The sequence below is a fragment of the Sminthopsis crassicaudata genome, chromosome 3, assembly GCF_048593235.1.
Source record: "Sminthopsis crassicaudata isolate SCR6 chromosome 3, ASM4859323v1, whole genome shotgun sequence".
NCBI lineage: Eukaryota > Metazoa > Chordata > Mammalia > Dasyuromorphia > Dasyuridae > Sminthopsis > Sminthopsis crassicaudata.
The window spans coordinates 178,107,777-178,125,664 of NC_133619.1; the positions used below are offsets into that span (position 1 = coordinate 178,107,777).

The 17,888-nt window shown below is 32.6% G+C and overlaps 1 long non-coding RNA gene across 1 annotated transcript in view; it reads right to left on the bottom strand.

Annotated features, from left to right (window-relative positions):
• Positions 1–237: 237 nt before the first annotated feature.
• Positions 238–17,888, bottom strand: part of LOC141559410 (uncharacterized) — a 77,980-nt gene continuing 60,329 nt past the window's right edge. The window contains exons 2-3 of the long non-coding RNA XR_012487391.1: positions 2,370–2,546; positions 238–726 (exon numbers count right to left, since the gene is read on the bottom strand). This is a non-coding gene — a long non-coding RNA (uncharacterized LOC141559410). The remainder of the gene's footprint in view (positions 727–2,369; positions 2,547–17,888) is intronic.

The window sequence follows — 17,888 nt, forward strand, 5'->3', positions numbered from 1 at the left end:
CATTTCCTCCAAAACAGAATATTGCACTTATAGGCAACTATATCAAAAATTGTTATAAGAATTTAGATATTTTGATTCAAGATAACATTTCTTTTTTCTTTTTATTTTTTTATTATAGCTTTTTATTTACAAGAAATATGCATGGGTAATTTTTCAGTATTGACTCTTGCAAAACTTTCTGTTCTAACTTTTCCCCTCCTTTCCCCAACCCCTCCCGTACATGGCAGGTTGACCAATACATGTTACATGTGTTAAAGTATATGTTAAATGCAATATATGTATACATATTTATACATTTATCTTGCTGTACAAGAAAAATCAGATTTACAAATAAGGTAAAAATAACCTGAAAAGGAAAACAAAAATGCAAATGGACAGTAATAGAAGGAGTGAAAATACTATGTTGTGGTTCCCATAGTTCTTTCTCTAGGTGTAGCTAGTTCTCTTCATTACTGAACAATTGGAACTGATTTGGTTCATTTCATTGCTGAGGAGAGCCATGTCCATCAGAATTGATCATCATATAGTAATGTTGATGTGTATAATGATCTCCTAGTTCTGCTCATTTCATTCAGGAGCAGTTCATGTAAGTCTCTCCAGGCCTTTCTGAAATCATCCTGCTGGTCATTTCTTACAGAATAATAATATTCCATAACATTCATATACCACATCATATTCAGCCATTCTCCAATTGATGGGCATCCACCAGTTTCCAGTTTTTTGCCACTACAAAAAAAAAAAAAAAGGCTGCCACAAACATGTATGCACATATGGGTCCCTTTCCCTCCTTTACGATATCTTTGGAATTTAAACCCAGCAGTAACACTGCTGCATCAAAAGGTATACACAGTTTGATAACTTTTTGAGTATAATTCCAAATTGCTCTCCAGAATGGTTGGATGCATTCACAATTCCACCAACAATGTATCAGTGCCCCAGTTGTCCCACATCTTCTCCAACATTCATTATTATCTCTTTCTGTCATCCTAATCAATCTTAGAGGTGTTTAGTGGTATCTCAGAGTTATCTTAATTTGCATTTCTCTGATCAATAATGATTCAGAGCACCTTTCCATATGGCTAGAAATAATTTCAATTTCTTCATTTGAAAATTATCTGTTCATATCCTTTGACCTTTTATCAATTGGAGAATGGCTTGATTTCTTATAAATTAGAATCAATTCTCTATATATTTTGGAAATGAGGCCTTTATAAGAACCTTTGACTGAAAAAATGTTTTCCCAGTTTATTTCTTCCCTTCTAATCTTGTCTGCATTAGTTTTGTTTGCATAAAATTTTTTAACTTGATATAATCAAAATTTTCTATTTTGTGATCAATAATGATCTCTAGTTCTTTTTTGGTCACAAATTCCTTTGTCTTCCACAGGTCTGAGAGGTAAACTATCCTGTGTTCTTCTATTTATTTATAATCTTATTCTTTTTGCCTAGATCATGAACCCATTTTGACCTTATCTTAGTGTATGGTATTCTATCCTGTGTTCTTCTATTTATTTATAATCTTATTCTTTTTGCCTAGATCATGAACCCATTTTGACCTTATCTTGGTGTATGGTATTAAGTGTGGGTCAATGCCTAGTTTCTGTGATACTAGTTTCCAATTTTCCCAGCAGTTTTTGTCAAATAGTGAATTCTTATCTCCAAAGCTGGAGTCTTTGGGTTTGTCAAACACTAGATTGCTACGGTTATTTACTATTTTGTCCTGTGAATCTAACCTATTCTACTGATCAACTAATCTATTTCTTAGCCACTAGCAAATGGTTTTGATGACCTCTGATCTATAATATCGTTTTAGATCTGGTACAACTAAGCCACCTTTATTTGATTTTGTTGTTTCATTAGTTCCAAGATAACATTCTTGAGGTGGGAGGGATTTGATTCAATTAAGTCAAATGATGAGTATAAGTCCTACAACCTTAATCTGTCTACCTGCTTATATTGTATATCTCAAAACAAGAAATTGTCTCCCTGATAGCAGATTTCAATAAAGGCCACTAACATGGATCAGAATCAATTTGTATTCTTTAAAGAGAAAGAAAGTAACTGGAGGTCTAATCCTTGTAATAGAGGAAACTCTTTAAGTGCCTTTGGGGAAAGAAAATTATTTGAACAAGACATTCTTAGAAATAACAAAGAATATTATAGTATTCTATAAGGTTTTTTTTTTTATTCAAGCAGAAGAAAATTCTCAAAACAAACACTTAAGATTGAGGTTAAATTCCAGGCAAGCTTGAAAGCTAGAAACAAAATGGGAGGGATTTATTTTCAGAGGACCATCTGTACTAAAAATAAGTTTCATGATTGCTTTTCTCCTTTAGATATATAGAGGAAGAAATCCCCCAAAGCACTTACACTCAGCAAGAGAGTCAAGATAGAAAGCATTGTGCAGGGGGTAGGAGATCATATTTCACAAAATTGGAAGTTTTGAGTGCAGGTCTAGTTCTGTGATGGTGACCTTTGATTTCTTCTATTCTTTTTCATTTCTTCAGGACACATTTCCCAACCAGCTTGTTGAAATGGTTCAGATTCCTATCAGAAAGTACAAAAGAAAAATATTAGAAATAACAAACTCACCTTAGGTGTTATCATGGAGAAAACACTACAATTACAAAATTATTTTCAATAAAGCAAAATGATAGGTAGAGAGGGTAGGGGGATTTTTTAAAGGTAGGATAAAGAAGAAAAGAAAAAGATGGAGAAAATGAATTTCAAGTTATTGTCTTTTCCTCTCAACTTCTTGCCTACAGCCAAAGAAGAAAATGACAGTTTTCTCATCTGTTAAATCTGATGAGATTACAAAGTTTATTTCTGTGAGTCTTGTTCTATATCTTTTTAAATATTATTTTTCCCTTGAAATACATAGACATACCCTTTTAAGCTATTTTTGCTTTTTTTTTTCTTTAATAATAGACTTAAGAATCAACGTGACTTCTATTTGCCAAGATCCATTGGTAGTCAGCCAAAAATAAAACATTTCTAGAACAGAATATGTAGTAGCATTGTCTGTTATGGTAAAGTAGATTTAGTTCTATTTTACACTAACTGAATCTCAACTTTTTCTTTAGATTTCTTTATTTATGTTTAAGCATCCAGAAATTTATCACTTTCAGATTATATATTCAAGGAATATTTGATTTCCTTTTTGAGATTGGAAAATTAAGTTATAGCTTGAAGGGCAAATTAGGATTTTAATAGATTCATTGTTGAGGATTTTTATGTTGAGCAGGGTAACAAGGGCTTATCCTGGGAACATGCTGGACACCTATAGAGACATTGGAAAATGTTGGCAGGAATACTTCCTCTAGAGCAGTTTTCTAACTACAAATCATTTTCTTCATTTTTTGCCTCTCTATGCTTTTCTCTTAGCTTTCTATTTCTCCTCACTTCTCTCTAAGACATGTCTTACAAAATATACTCCAAATACTTTCAAACCATTCCTTGGGCTTACAGAAATTTTGGTTTCTAGGCATGTATAAAATTTATGTAGAGGACACAAACAGTAGGAAAGTGGTCAACTTATCAAGGTTAAAAGTAAATTCTTTGGCTATGCCAGTAAAAGGTGAGAATATTCCCACTTTTGAGGGGATGGGAAATTTTCTGAACATACCTTTTTCATAAGTTCATTCTTCATTCACTTTGTGTGTGTCTATGTGTATGTGTATACATGAATGTAAGTAAATAGACAAAACCTTTCTGAAAAAAAGTTCTTAAGCTGGAGTCCATAACCCTTATTTTAATATAGAGATAAAAATATTTTTTAGTTTTTCTTATTTTATTTATTTTTTGTTACCTTTTAAGTTGCTGTCTCCCTCCCTCTCTCCTTCTCCATGCCATTCTGGAGAAAGCCACCATTACATGTACACACACACATACACACATACACACATAATAGTATGAATATTTATTTATCAGTTCTTTCTTTGCAAGTGTATAACATCATCCTTCATAAATGTTTTGTAGTTGATTTGAATATTACTCAGAATACCTTAGTCATTCACAGTTGTTCTTCATATAATGTTACTGTTACTATATACAATATTTTCTTGGTTCTGCCCATTTCGCTCTTTATTACTGTGTGCAAACCTTTTTATATTATTCTAAAATCAACTAGTTCATCCTTTTTATCTTTGACCTTTTTGAAGAAAAGAAATATTTTATACTTTAATTTTAATATAAGTGGTTTCTTTTGTAAAATGCATTTAAAAAACTTTATTCTGAGTTTACAGATTTCATCACCATTCAGAGGGATACATGACATAAAAAGGCAAAAATCCCCTGATTTGAAGTGATTGTGGATCTCATTGAGGAAATTTCTTAATGATCAGAGGTTTCATTCTATCATCTCAATGTCACCCATAATCAGGAACATCTGGAAGACATCTTTTATAGAAATTCCCTCTCTGATTTAACCTTTGCTGTGCATCTTCAACATGACATCATCTTTGTTAAGCATCTATTTCCCTACTTTATGCTTATTTGACATCAGTGATCTGAAAGTTGTAAAACAAGTAACTATATCATTTAAGGAACCTTATATAATTTTTCAATTTGTTGGAAGAGAGCCTTTAACATAGTTGTATTAATTTTAAATATATATGTATATATATATATATATATATATATATATATATATATATATATATATATATATATATATATATATATATATATGTAGTATGTGTATAATCTTCAAAGTGGAATAATATATTCTTTATAATTTTCAGTCATTTGTGTGATGGTAAAAATGTTGTCTACTGTGGAGTATTACTCAAGAAAGTCTGCCTGTTCCTTTCAAATCCCCTCATCAAAGATGCCTTTGATATGTATATTAGTTACTATGATAAAAATCATATATGGGTTGAAAAGTAAAAACTACATTACTCATTTATATTCTCTGTCACCTATTTCTCTGTAATAAGCCCTGAGGTTTTTTTAATACTTCTATAATCTCTCTCTCCTTCAGATACTTTTGAGAATTGATACTTCAGTGTTCTTAAAATTGTATAGTCTCCAGCTTACACTTTCTTTGTATATAAGTGGTTTACACCAGCAAAAATTCTCTTTCTTTATTTTCTCCCATGCCATTTGTATTTCTTCTGAAAGCCCATTCTGAACTGTCATGTTGGAGCATAAATGTGCTTGTTCTGCTTCTTGTGGTAAAAAGCATATTTTTAAAAATTTGCAAATATTTTCCATCTTGGTTGATTTGTTGTCTTCCTTCCACTTTTATACTTAAATGCCTTCAGGATAACTTTCCTTAGTTGGATTTATCATGGCTCTAAATTGTTTTCTTTCTATTATTTTTTGGTTTTTTGATAAGTTGATGCTACTTATAATTTTCTCCCATCCTCCGTAATCTTACAAAAGAATTTATATTCTAAACTGGCTGCTATTTGACAGGTAGATCAAGTTTTGCTAACTAAATTGATTTTTAAGATCTTTGGTTTTCTTGTTGAAGTAAAATATTAATACTAATAATGGATTTTGATATCAAGTTTCTGGGTACTAGGAAAAATATTGAATTTAGTATTGAATAGCAATATTCAAGAGAGAGAAAGATATCTAAACTGGCGCAAACTTCCATGCCTTCTTACATGACTTTCTATCCTAAGACAATTTGGGATAACATGTATAGGAATCTTAAACAAATTCAATCAAATAAAATTTGATCTCAGTGTATTAAAATATAGTTCAGGGTTACCATTCCAGATTTTTCACCACTCAATTATTTCCTAGAGATTACTGCTCCTTAAGAAACTAAAAAGAAAAAATTTTCTTCTGATCAATATCTTAACCTTGAATTTTAAAAGAGCAGAAACTTTCTCTAGGTGAGTCATTTTGCCAATTATTACAGATGAGTGGGAAGGCAATGATTTCTTTTATATTAACCATGTTTATCAACTGTAGTCCATTTCAAAGGAAGACCCAAGCCTTCTCAATTTTCGAAGTAAAAATTGTGGGAAAAGTTTTAAACTGGAGAATTCATATTTCATAATATTTCTAGACAAACTAAAAAAGAGGTTTTAAATATGCTTCCACATTTTCATAATAATTATTAATTTATATCAATTAAACTTCTGATTCAAATTGTTTTTATTAATATCATTTCCTTTGTCCATTTTCTATTTGGAAGTCTGAATATAGGCAGCCCAGGCCATAGGGTTGTCTTCTCAATATAAGCAGCAGTGGGATTCAGCAGCCCATGGGTGTCTGAACAAACTTTTAATGATTACACTGCTCACCTCTATGTGTAAGGAAGAGGCTAGAAAAAGGTGCCCTAAAAATTGTCCACTTACTCAACCCTGGCCTGATTACTGTGGCAAGACAGGGATCCTGTTCTATGGTTGAGACACTAAAAATTGTACAAATATTTCTGAAAAGTTGATTCCACTCACCATTGGCACATGGAATGCATATACACACTTATAGATAACACAAAATCTAGTACACCTGAAAGAAGAACAGCTCTTGTTTTGAGAGAACTCAAAAGGTATTACATGCAAATAGCAGCCCTGAGTGAAACAAGGCTGGCAAATGAAGACTAGCTCACTGAAGCAGGAGCTGGACATGCACTTTTCTAGTGATTGCACTGTGAAGCTAAGCGTAGGTTTTGCAATCAAAACTAATCTAATAAACACAAACTCATTTGCTTTCTAAAAGGAGTGAATAACTGGCTCATGACAATGCAATTGCCACTTGCAGGAAAATGCCATTTCCGCCATCATCAGTGCCTATGCTCCCATCATAATAAATTCTGATGAGGTTGAAGGAAAATGTTCTGAATATTTGGAGATCCTTATCAATGTGCCAAAAAAGGACAAGCTTATAATTCTGGGTGATTTTAATGCTAGAGTAGACTCAGTCTACCAGACATGACAGGACGTCCTTAGAAGGAATGGAGTTGGAAACAGCAACAACAATGTTCATTTACTACAGAAGACATGTGCATGTCATAAACAATAGACAATAAACAATAAAACTTTGTGCTTACACCCTTGCAGCCAACATCAGAATTTATTAGGCTATGTGATTCTAAGAAGAGGACATGAGAGCGACCAAGGCAATATGTAGTGCAGAGTACTGGACTGATCATAGACTTATCCTCTCCAGGCTAAATAGTCACATTCAACAAAAGTAATAGTCTCAAAACAAAACAAAAAAAATGACCAGAAAAATCTAATCAATAGATTAAGAGTGCTTTTCTGAGAGGGAACAATTTGTTGTCAACTTGGAGAATAAGTTGAGTCAACACACAGCAACAATGGAGCAGAAAAGGAGTGGGCAGCTTTCAGAGATTACGTGTATAGCACTCATCTGTGTCAGAATACTCGCAAATATCGAGATTGATTTGATGAAAATGATGTGGAAATTCAAAAGCTGCAAAATGAGAACTCCACAGGCTGCAGCAGGATAGTGCATCCATCTCTAAGAAGGTGGCATTCAATTCCATCAGAAGTAAAGTATAATTGAAACTTAGAGAGTTGCAGGATTCTTGCCTCAGTAAAAAGGCAGATGAAATTCAGTTTTATGCTGATAGTAACAATCTGAAGTGGTTTATTACAATGTACCAAAGGCTATTTATGGGCCAATGACTTAAAGTGCATCTCAACTACTCTGTGTTGATGGTACCATGCTGATTAGTGATAAGGACATGGTTCTGGAGATATGGACTGAACAGTTCCATAGTGTTCTCAACAAGACCATCATCAATCAATGCTGAAACTATTGACATTTATTTCAAATTGAAATCACTTTCTAGCTGAAATTGCAACTGAAGAAGAGGTTTGGAATTCCACTAAGCTACTGCGTTCATGGGACAAAGCACCATGTGCTGATTCTATTCCAGCTGAGACTTACAAGGTGTGGGATCCATTGCTTATACAAAAGCTGACTGAAATTTTCCAGATTATTTAGCAAGAAGATGTTTATGCCCAGGACTTCAAGGATGCTTCTATTGTCCATCTTTATAAAGGTAAAGGGAATAGATTACCCTGTGACAATCACAGGGGAATCTCTTTTAATCATTGCTGGTAAAATCCTTGCCAAAGTTCTCCTTAATGGGCTGACCATAAACCTAGAAAAAAGTCATCTACTGAGAACCAGGCTGGCTTCAGAAGGGACCAAGGAACAATTGGCATGATTAGCTGATTACTCCAGGAAAAATTCCAGGAGCAAAACCGAGGTCTGTATATAACATTTGTAAATCTGACCAAGGTCTTTGATACTGTCACCCATGGAGACTTATGGAAAATTATGTCAAAATTCAGTTGCTCAGTTCATCAGTATAATATGTCAATTTCATGATGGCATGCTTGTCCAGGTTCTGGTCAATGCTCTTAAGCTTCCCCCGTCAGCAATGGAGTGAAACACAGTTGTGTGCTTTCCCTCATGCTTTTCACCATGATTTTTCAGCCTTCAATGAGGATAAACATGGAATCAACGTCAGCTACCACGTTGATGGTAAATTCTTCAACTTGAAAAGGCTACAAGTGAAAACCAAAATAAAGGGAGTGTTGGTGCATGATTTTTTTTTGCAGATGATTGTGCACTCAATGCAGCCTTTGAAGCAGAAGCAACAAATTATTTTGCTATTTTTTATTTAACAATTAGGTCCTCCATCAGCCAGTACCACACCATCCATATGTTGAACCATTAATTACAGTAAATGGTGAAGTTTTGGATGCTGTGGATACTTATCTTGACAGCATACTTTCTAGGGATGTGGACATGATAATGAGATTAATGCACACATTGTCAGAGCTGTCTCAGTGTTTGGGAGGCTCCAAAGGAAATTATGGGAGAGGAGAGGTATTAGACTACTAAACTAAAGGTCTACAGAGCTATTGTACTGACCTCATTGTTGTATGCCTCTGAAACCTGAACAGTATTCTGGCACCATGCCAGAAAAACTAAATCACTTCCATTTGAATAGAGACACTGGTGCAGGACCTCCCAGCATGACGTGCCCTCATCAGAGAAAGTGCTATGCTCTATGAACAAAACCGAATTGAATAAACTCAAAGGAAACACAAAACACACAAAATTAGAGAAGCTACCATAAATAGTCATTTGGACTGAGCTTATCTGAGTTTGATCAGCCACAGCTGGACATATTATAAAGTTGATTCTAATATAGTGATGTCATTTTGGTCATCCTCAAAAACCAAGAACAACAATAATTTGGAGGTCATTGAAAACTTGCTTAGAGAGATCAGGGTAAGAATCATTTAGATGATGCAATGGATGAAAAATTGAACTTAAAATCAGAAAGATTTGAGTTAAAATTTTGTCTCATATATGTAGCTACATGACTCTAAGCCACCTTTTTAAAGTTCAGTATCCTCATGTATAAGATTAGGAGTTTGGCCTAAAGGATGGTCTCTAAAGGACCTTTCTAGTTCTAAATCAATAATCCTATGTAATTTGAGTTGTAATTGAGCAACACACTCACACATACATACACACACACTCTGTATATCTATTGTTATATTCTATGCGCTGTTATGCTAGTTTTGCATAATTTTTTTATATTTGCCCTAATAAGTAGGTCTCTGACTCTTCACAGAATCAATAATGACTTCCATATCAGAAATTTGTTAATATAATCTATTTGGTTTTTTGTAATGTTATTTGCTGTACTCAATTGTTATGTTGTGTTAGCCAATAACTGTAGTTACAGCAGTAGCGGTAATTGTAGTAGTAGTAGCAGCAGTAGTAGTAGTAGTAGTAGTAATTAATTTTTTATATCACAAATAATTCAAAGTATATTATTTCATTTAATCAAACAGTATTTTTCCATTAGTCTGAAAAATATTAGGGAGAAAACCGACTTTGTTCATGTATATGTATCAGTGACGACATAAATAGTAAGATGAGGAAATATGAGCTATTCTTAAAATTCAACACAGATACAACTACCTGAAATTATCCCTAGATTTTTTATAAGCCAAATACACACACACATACTAAAATGTTCACAAGTACATATCTCTTTAGATAGATAGATAGATAGATAGATAGATAGATAGATAGATAGATGGATGGAAGGAGATAAATACTTTTATTATTCTGGTGAAATACATCTATATTTGAAGAAAGGACATCAGATTTCTTTTGACATTAAAAATAATGAAGATGACAAGTTTTCCCATTTGAACACACTTCCATGTCATATTTTTATAATAAACGTTTGATTATAAAAGAGAAATCCTTCTCCACCCACTCATCATTGTTGAATGAACAAATAGTCATACAAAACACAGCATAGATATAGACATGCATTGTTCTTTTTTTTTTCCATTATGTCCTAAATTAAAAGAGAAAATGAAGATGATAGTAAAATGTAGAAAAATTCCATTTTACCAAATACTCTGACCCTACCTGGGTCAATATCCTTACATACAAGATAGTGGAATGAGAAAGATACATGTATAGAAGTTTTTTAATGATAATGCTTTATTGGATAGCCTAAGGTTTCTAAGCTTATCTTTCCAGCAGAGCTCTGTTGGGGTTGCTAAAGCACAAGATGATGATTTATATCACCTGAGTGCTTTGATTTAATTACTACAGGGCTATCAATCTGTCTCTAGCCATCACTTCTGCTAACAAGGTAACAAGATTTATAAGAATAATTGAGCCTTCAGCAACAATGAAAAACAAAAAAGATTCTTTTATAATAATGTGCAAACTGTTTTCCAAGAAATTTTAGCAGAGGCTGAAAGAGTAGATTCCAAGGAATTTGATGGATATAAAATGCAAAACTAAAACACACACACACACACACACACACACACACACACACACACAGGGAAGTATGCAACACATATATACTTTGAAGTTTGATGAATAATATATATGAAGACAGATTCCTACAAAGAGAAAGCAGAGATTTACTTTTTATGTAACATTTTTTGTATTGGATTAGGAAGAAACAGGGAGCTACTATTTCTCAAAACTCTTCCTGAGGTATTGTCATACTAAGAACTTGCCTAATAAATATCCTTTGGCCTGACAAAATAGATAAAACACTAGACATGAAATAAAGAAAGGTTCAAATTCTGCCTCAGACATTTAATACTGTATAACTCTGAATGAGCAGGTTGGTCACTCTCAGAATCAGTTTCTTTATCTATAAAATAGGAATAATAATAGTAACTATTTCCTAGAGTTGTTTGACTAAATGAAATAATATATTTTAAATTATTTGTGATATAAAAATTGATTACTGATACTTCTGCTGTTATTACTACTACAATTACTGCTACTGTTGCAACTACTGTTATTGTCTAACACAACATAGGTTACATCCCTTTGATGATTCTCCAGCAAAACATGAGAATGACAGTTGGAAAAGGGAGAAAAGTGAATCATATTTGATATTGTTTAGTTCTTCTGTCATGTCCATTTCTTCATGATTCCACTTGGGGTTTTCTTGGAAAAATATTTTAGAGGTTTGCCATTTCTTTCTCCAGTTCATTTTGTGGAGAAGGAAACTGAGACAGACAGAATTAAGTGACTTGCCTAGAATGACACAACTAGTAAATTTTTAAAGGTCAGATTTGGACACAGATCTTACTGGCCTAGGTTACCATATGTTCTTTGCCACCTAGCTGCCCTCAAATATTAACTAGTGTTTTTGATAATTTTCCTGCTTCTGGCTCTAATTTAATTGTCTTAGAGACATAGAGAATCAGAACGAAAGAACTTTAGAAATCATTATAGACAAACTTCTTCCTGAATAAAAATTCCAACTAATCTCAACTTTAATCAACCAAAACATAAAATGACATGTTGTTTATGTGACTTTAATGCCAAAGACCCCCACAACAAAAAGTACATGCATATCTCATTGAACTTATAATTTCATAAAAAAGAGACACAGTCCACATTCAACAAGTCTTCCTCAGAATAATTTTAATAACATTAGAACCAACTTTAATAAGCCTGAGGAGATGTGATAGAGCACCAGCTCTATTATTTCAAAATTTTACTTAAAAAAAACCTTCAAGTTTCTGAAGTGTTGCCATGTGAAAGACATGTTAGACATATTCTTACTCAGTAGGAAGAAATAGCCAGGGGCAAAGGGTGAGTTTCAAAGAGGCAAAATTAGGTATTGATTAATAGAAAAAACTTCCGAATGAAACTTCCTATTCAAAAGTGAGTAGGCTTCTCTTCATTGAGGTCTTGAAGAAAAGACTATATGGTCATTTGTTTGGTATAAGGGATATTGCTTTCAGATAAAGATTGTACTGTGGAGTCCTATCAATTCTGAAAAATCTTATATATGTGATTATAAATGTGAAATCTGGCACATTTTAATCACCCTCACTACTTTTAACAGACTATTGCCATAATAGGTATTTTTTCTACAAAATTATTTCCTTACCTGTTTCTAACAGCTATCATTTAATATAACCTTTATAAAGTTTATAAAGTGCTTTAGAACACATCCTCATTTGATCCTTACTGTACCACAGTGATATAAATGCTATGAGGAAATTTGAGGCTTAAAAAGATGAAGTGATGGGACAACTAGATGATAGAGCACTGTTCCTCAAGTCAGGAGGACCTGATTTCACATCTGATACTCCATACTTATTAGATGTGTGACCCTAAACTTAACCCCAGTTGCTTCACTAAAGAGAGAAAGAGAGAGAGAGAGAGAGAGAGAGAGAGAGAGAGAGAGAGAGAGAGAGAGAGAGAGAAATGAAGTGACTAAAGATCAAGCTCAGCTCTTCCTATCTCCAAGTCCAATACTTTATCCACTTGAATTAAGAGAGTTTACTTTCAGAAACTTACCCTTGAATTTTCTAGAATATTCTAATTCAAAAACTCAACGCACATTTTAGTTATCAACATCCACTCAAAACCAGAACTCTTGAATGTCCATTACTCTGTCTAACTCTTCATCATCCCAATTGGGGTTTTCCTGGCAAAGATTGTGGAGTAGTTTCCTATTTCCTTCTCCAGCTCATTTTACTAATGAAGAAACTGAGAAAAATTGGATCAAATAACTTGGCCAGGGTCACGAAAACTAAAAAATGCCTGAAGGCAGACTTGAATTCAGGACATATGACTCCAGGTCTGCCATTCTATGTACTACACCAGTTAGCTGCATGTCTCAGGTAATAAGTTATCAAAGTGAAGATTTCCACTCAGCTTTTCTGAGTCTAGATTCAGTACTATTTCCCCTAGTCTACTTCATACTATGTATCCATCTCATTAATTAATAACTTTTGTATATAATAAGTCAAAGTATTATATAGACTAAGATTAAAAGAAAAACTAATGTTTAAATACATGATGAATAATTCACTAATATTCAGGTTGAATCGATCACTATCTTAATTTAACTCTGTTTTTTCACTCACAGGATTATACATAAAACACTTTCTTTGACCTTGATACTTTTTATGTATTTCTAAAGTCATCTAGGACTTTTATTTACTCTGTCAGACTCCAATTTATCCACGGAAGCTTTGGTATTAATCAGCTTTATTTAATTTTTCCCCTAATTTTGTCATCAATGTTTTTCCTAACTTCCATAGCAAAACAAATAAATCCTTGGAAATGTCATTTTTCTATTCTTAGGAAGCTGAAGAACCTTCCTGTACCAAGTTAGAACAAAGATTTTTCCTTCCATGTTGCTTCATTATACTTGAACTCTCTCTCACCTATTTTCTATCTAAATAAAAATAGAAATATAAAAATATTATTCTATTCTAGACCAATATTTTTGTCTCCTTGTCCCTATCAGCAGTCACTTCTTGTCCATATCTGCAGTCAGCATTGCTTCCTTCTAGCTACTCATCCTTCAAACTTTACCTACTTCAGATGTGGGACCAATTGCTACTTTAGTAGAAATGGAATTTGCCATGGCAAATCAGGAAAAACAGCTCATTGAAATAGGAACTTTAATTTTACAAACAATTCTATCATTATAACCTTTGTCCTGAGAGTGGTTCCATTTTTCTCTTAAAAAATAAATAGCAAAAAATAAAATGAAATAAATAGCATCTTTAAAACGAGTTTCCCTACTACTAAGAGGACTTTCTCACTTGTGCCAGGTTTGCAGGAATATTCCAGATAATTGAGACTGATAGAATTGAACTGTAAGTAATGGGTAACTATGGTCTTAGTATCATAAAATCCAACTACTTAGTATGTGGTACAATGGATAGAGTGTTAGACTTGGAGTAGGAAAGCCAATTTCAAGCATCATGTCAGGGATTTACTGACAATGAGCTTGATGTCTTCTGTCTCAGTTACCTCATCTATAAAATGTGGAAAATAGTAACATCTACTTTCCTGAGATGTTTTGAAAAATCAAATGAGATGATATTTATAGCATTTTGTAAACCTTCAAAAGCTGTAGAAATATTATTATTATTACTGATTCAATGTTTTAGAAATCCCCTTTGTATTTATATTTAGAATATTTTGGTAATTTAAAAACATGTATTGATTCTTGTTCTTTGTTAAAATATTATCTCTTTTCTAATACTACTTCCCCATTGAACCTATTATTATAACAAAGAGAGACATTTAAGCCTACAGAACACCTTTACCTTAGTTCTACCTTTATAGTCAACACCTCTCTATTGAGAGAGGAAAATATTTTCACTCAGAGTATTTTCACTAATATTTCAGCTCGGGTATTTTTTTGAGAAATAGTAAATTATGAATCCCATGCAATGACAGCTTAGTAATTCTTTCTGTAATAATTATAATCTTATTAAAATGTCAGTGAATATTCACTTAACAGGAAGTAATTAGGCATTCATTTTAGTCAGCCAGTGGCTGAGTTCTGGGGTATTCCTTAAGCAATAAGGAATTCCCAAGTTCCACTTCTGTCTCTACTATGCTTCAGGAACCTCTTCATTTAGATGTGATACTGGAAACACTTTCTGATGTTTTGGACTTTCCCTATGATTGATTGGTTCTTAACAAAACATCCATTATGAGGATGTTGACCAGGCAGGCAAGTCTTTATTATTCTTCAGGCTACTCTGTTTTTTAACTTGACTTGATTGGACCTCCTCAAAGCTGATCTGGCCTTTTGTATCTCAGTACCAATAAAATAATAAGATTGTTATATTTCCATTTACTCCCAGGAAATGGACCATAAAGAAAGAGTTCAGGTTTTGTTGTTATTGCTTCCTCTTTCTATATTACTTGGTTTAATGCACTACCAAAAAAGACATGCAAGGATTACAAGGTCAAGAAGGTTCCCAAGAACAAGGGAAAAGTCAAGAATGCAGCCAGAAGGATCTTTTATTTTTAACGATCTCTTTGAAAGTCTCTAATAGTAAACCAATGATCTCCAGACATTTATTATTTGGGAATGGGAAGAGCAAAACAGAACTTTGTCTTCCATACTTTTGAGGCTTAATAAATCAATTGAAACTATATATGCCCCAAAGCAATATATGGACTCCTGCTTAGACTTTCATTCATTTACTCTGTTCAGAGGCCTCCAAAATGAACCTTAGGATGTTTTATTAACAAAACATAAACTCAAAGTATGTAGATATAATCTTGAAAATGCTCTTCTAATAGCACCCATCCCTATTAAAAACATTAGAGAACATAGAAATAAAGGGATTATTTTCCTTAAAATGATAAACAGCATCTATCTAAAATCATCAGCAAGCATAATTTATAATAGGAAATAAGATAGAGGAATTCCCAATAAGATCAGGGATGAAACAAGGATCATTCAATGTTGTGCTAGAAATATTGATTTTTGCAATAAGAAAAGAAAAAGGAACTAGAATAGGCAATGAGGAAATAAAACTATCGCTCTTTGATGGTATACTTAAAGATTCTTAGAGAATCATCTAAAAACCTACTTAAAGCAATTAATAGTATTAGTAAAATTGCAGATTATAAAGTAAACCCACATAAATTATCAACATTTATGTATGTTTCTAACAAATCCCAGCAGCAAAAAAAATAAAAAGAGCAATTCATTTTAAAATAACCATAGGCAAAATAAAATATTTGGGTGTCCTCCTGTCAAAACAAACCCAGGCACTGTATGAGCACAATTATAAAACATTTCTCACGCAAATAAAGTCTGATCTAAACAACTGCCAAAACATTATTTTATAGAGCTGAAAAATAATAATAAAATTCATCTGGAAAAACAAAAGATCAAAAATATCAATAGAATTAATAAAAAGGGAAGGTTTCCTAGCAGTACCAGTACAAAAACTATTATAAAGTAGCAGTCATCAAAACTTATGATACTGGCTAAGAAATAAATGGATCAATGGAATAGATTAGATGCACATGATACAATAATCAATAACTATAGTAATCTAGTATTTGATAAACCCCAAAACTCCAGCTTTTGGGATAAGAATTCACTATTCAACAATAATTGAAAATAATTTGTCAGAAAATTGGCATAAACCTACATTTCATATCCCATACCAAATTAAGGTCAAAATGAGTATATAATTTGGGTAAAGGGGGATAGTATAAATAAAATAGGAGAGTAAGGAATTATTTACCTATCAGATCTTTGGAGAAAGAAGGAAATTTCTGGCCAAAGAAGAACTAGGGAACATTATGAAATGCAAAAATGGACAACTGTGATTACATTAAATTAAAAAGGTTTTGCACAAACAAAAGCAACATAAACAAGTTTAAAAGAGAAGCACAGAACTGGGGGAAATTTTTAAAGCCAGTGTTTCTGATAAAGACCTTATTTCTAAAATATATAAAGAACTGTGTCAAATTTATAAGAATATGAATCATTTCAATATTGAGAATTGGTCAAAGGATATGAACACACAATTTTTTGATAAAGAAATTAATGCTATCTATAATAATAAAAATATGTTCTAAATCACTTTGATTAAGGCAATACAAATTAAAACAATTTTGAGAAACCATCTCATACCTCTCAGATTGGCTAAAATGACAGGAAAAGTTAATGATAAATGTTGGAGGGAATATGGGTAAACTGGGTCACTAAACATTGTTGGTGGAGTTGTGAAATTATCCAACCATTCTGAAAAGCAGTTTGGAACTATGTCCAAAGGACTTTAAAACTGCAATTCCTTTAATCCAGCTGTGTCACTACTAGGTCTGTATCCCATGGAAGTCATAAAGGAGGGAAAAGGACACACACTTCAAAAATGTTTGTACCAGCTTTTTTTGTAGCAACAAAGAATTGAAAAATAAATAGATGCCCATCAAATGGGGAATGGCTGAATAAGTTATGGTATATGGAAATAATTGCATATTATTCTATAAAAATGATGAACAAGCCGATTTTAGAAATGTCTGGAAAGATTTACATGAATTGATGCTGAGTGAAACAAGCAGAACCAGGAATATATTGTACTTGGTACAAAAAGGTTTACTGTGTTCTTCTCAGCAGTTCAGTGATCCAAGGCAATCTCAATAAACTTTGGATGGAAAACACCATTTGCTTCCAGAGAGAGAAATATGTAGATTGAATGCAAATCAATACATGTTATGGTTCCCTTTTTTTTTTCTTTTTTCTTCTATTACTTTTTTCTCTCATTGTTCTGATTTTTCTCTCCCAACATGATTCATTAGCAAATGTGTTTTTTAATGATTGTATATATATAATCAGAAAAAATAAAATTAATTTTACAAAAAGAAAATACTACTCTGGGACATTTGAAAGAAATTATCTCATAATTCCCTTTTGTGTTTGTTTTATTTTTAATTTATGAAATAACACAAGTATTTCCACAACATAGTAAGAAGAAAAGGTAATTGCATATGAAACTGCAAATCTAGTATGTACAACTCGCTATTCCTTTTAAATTCATAATAAAGTTATCAAATAATTTTCTTTTTTTTTCTTTTTTTTTCCTTTTCTTCCTTCTC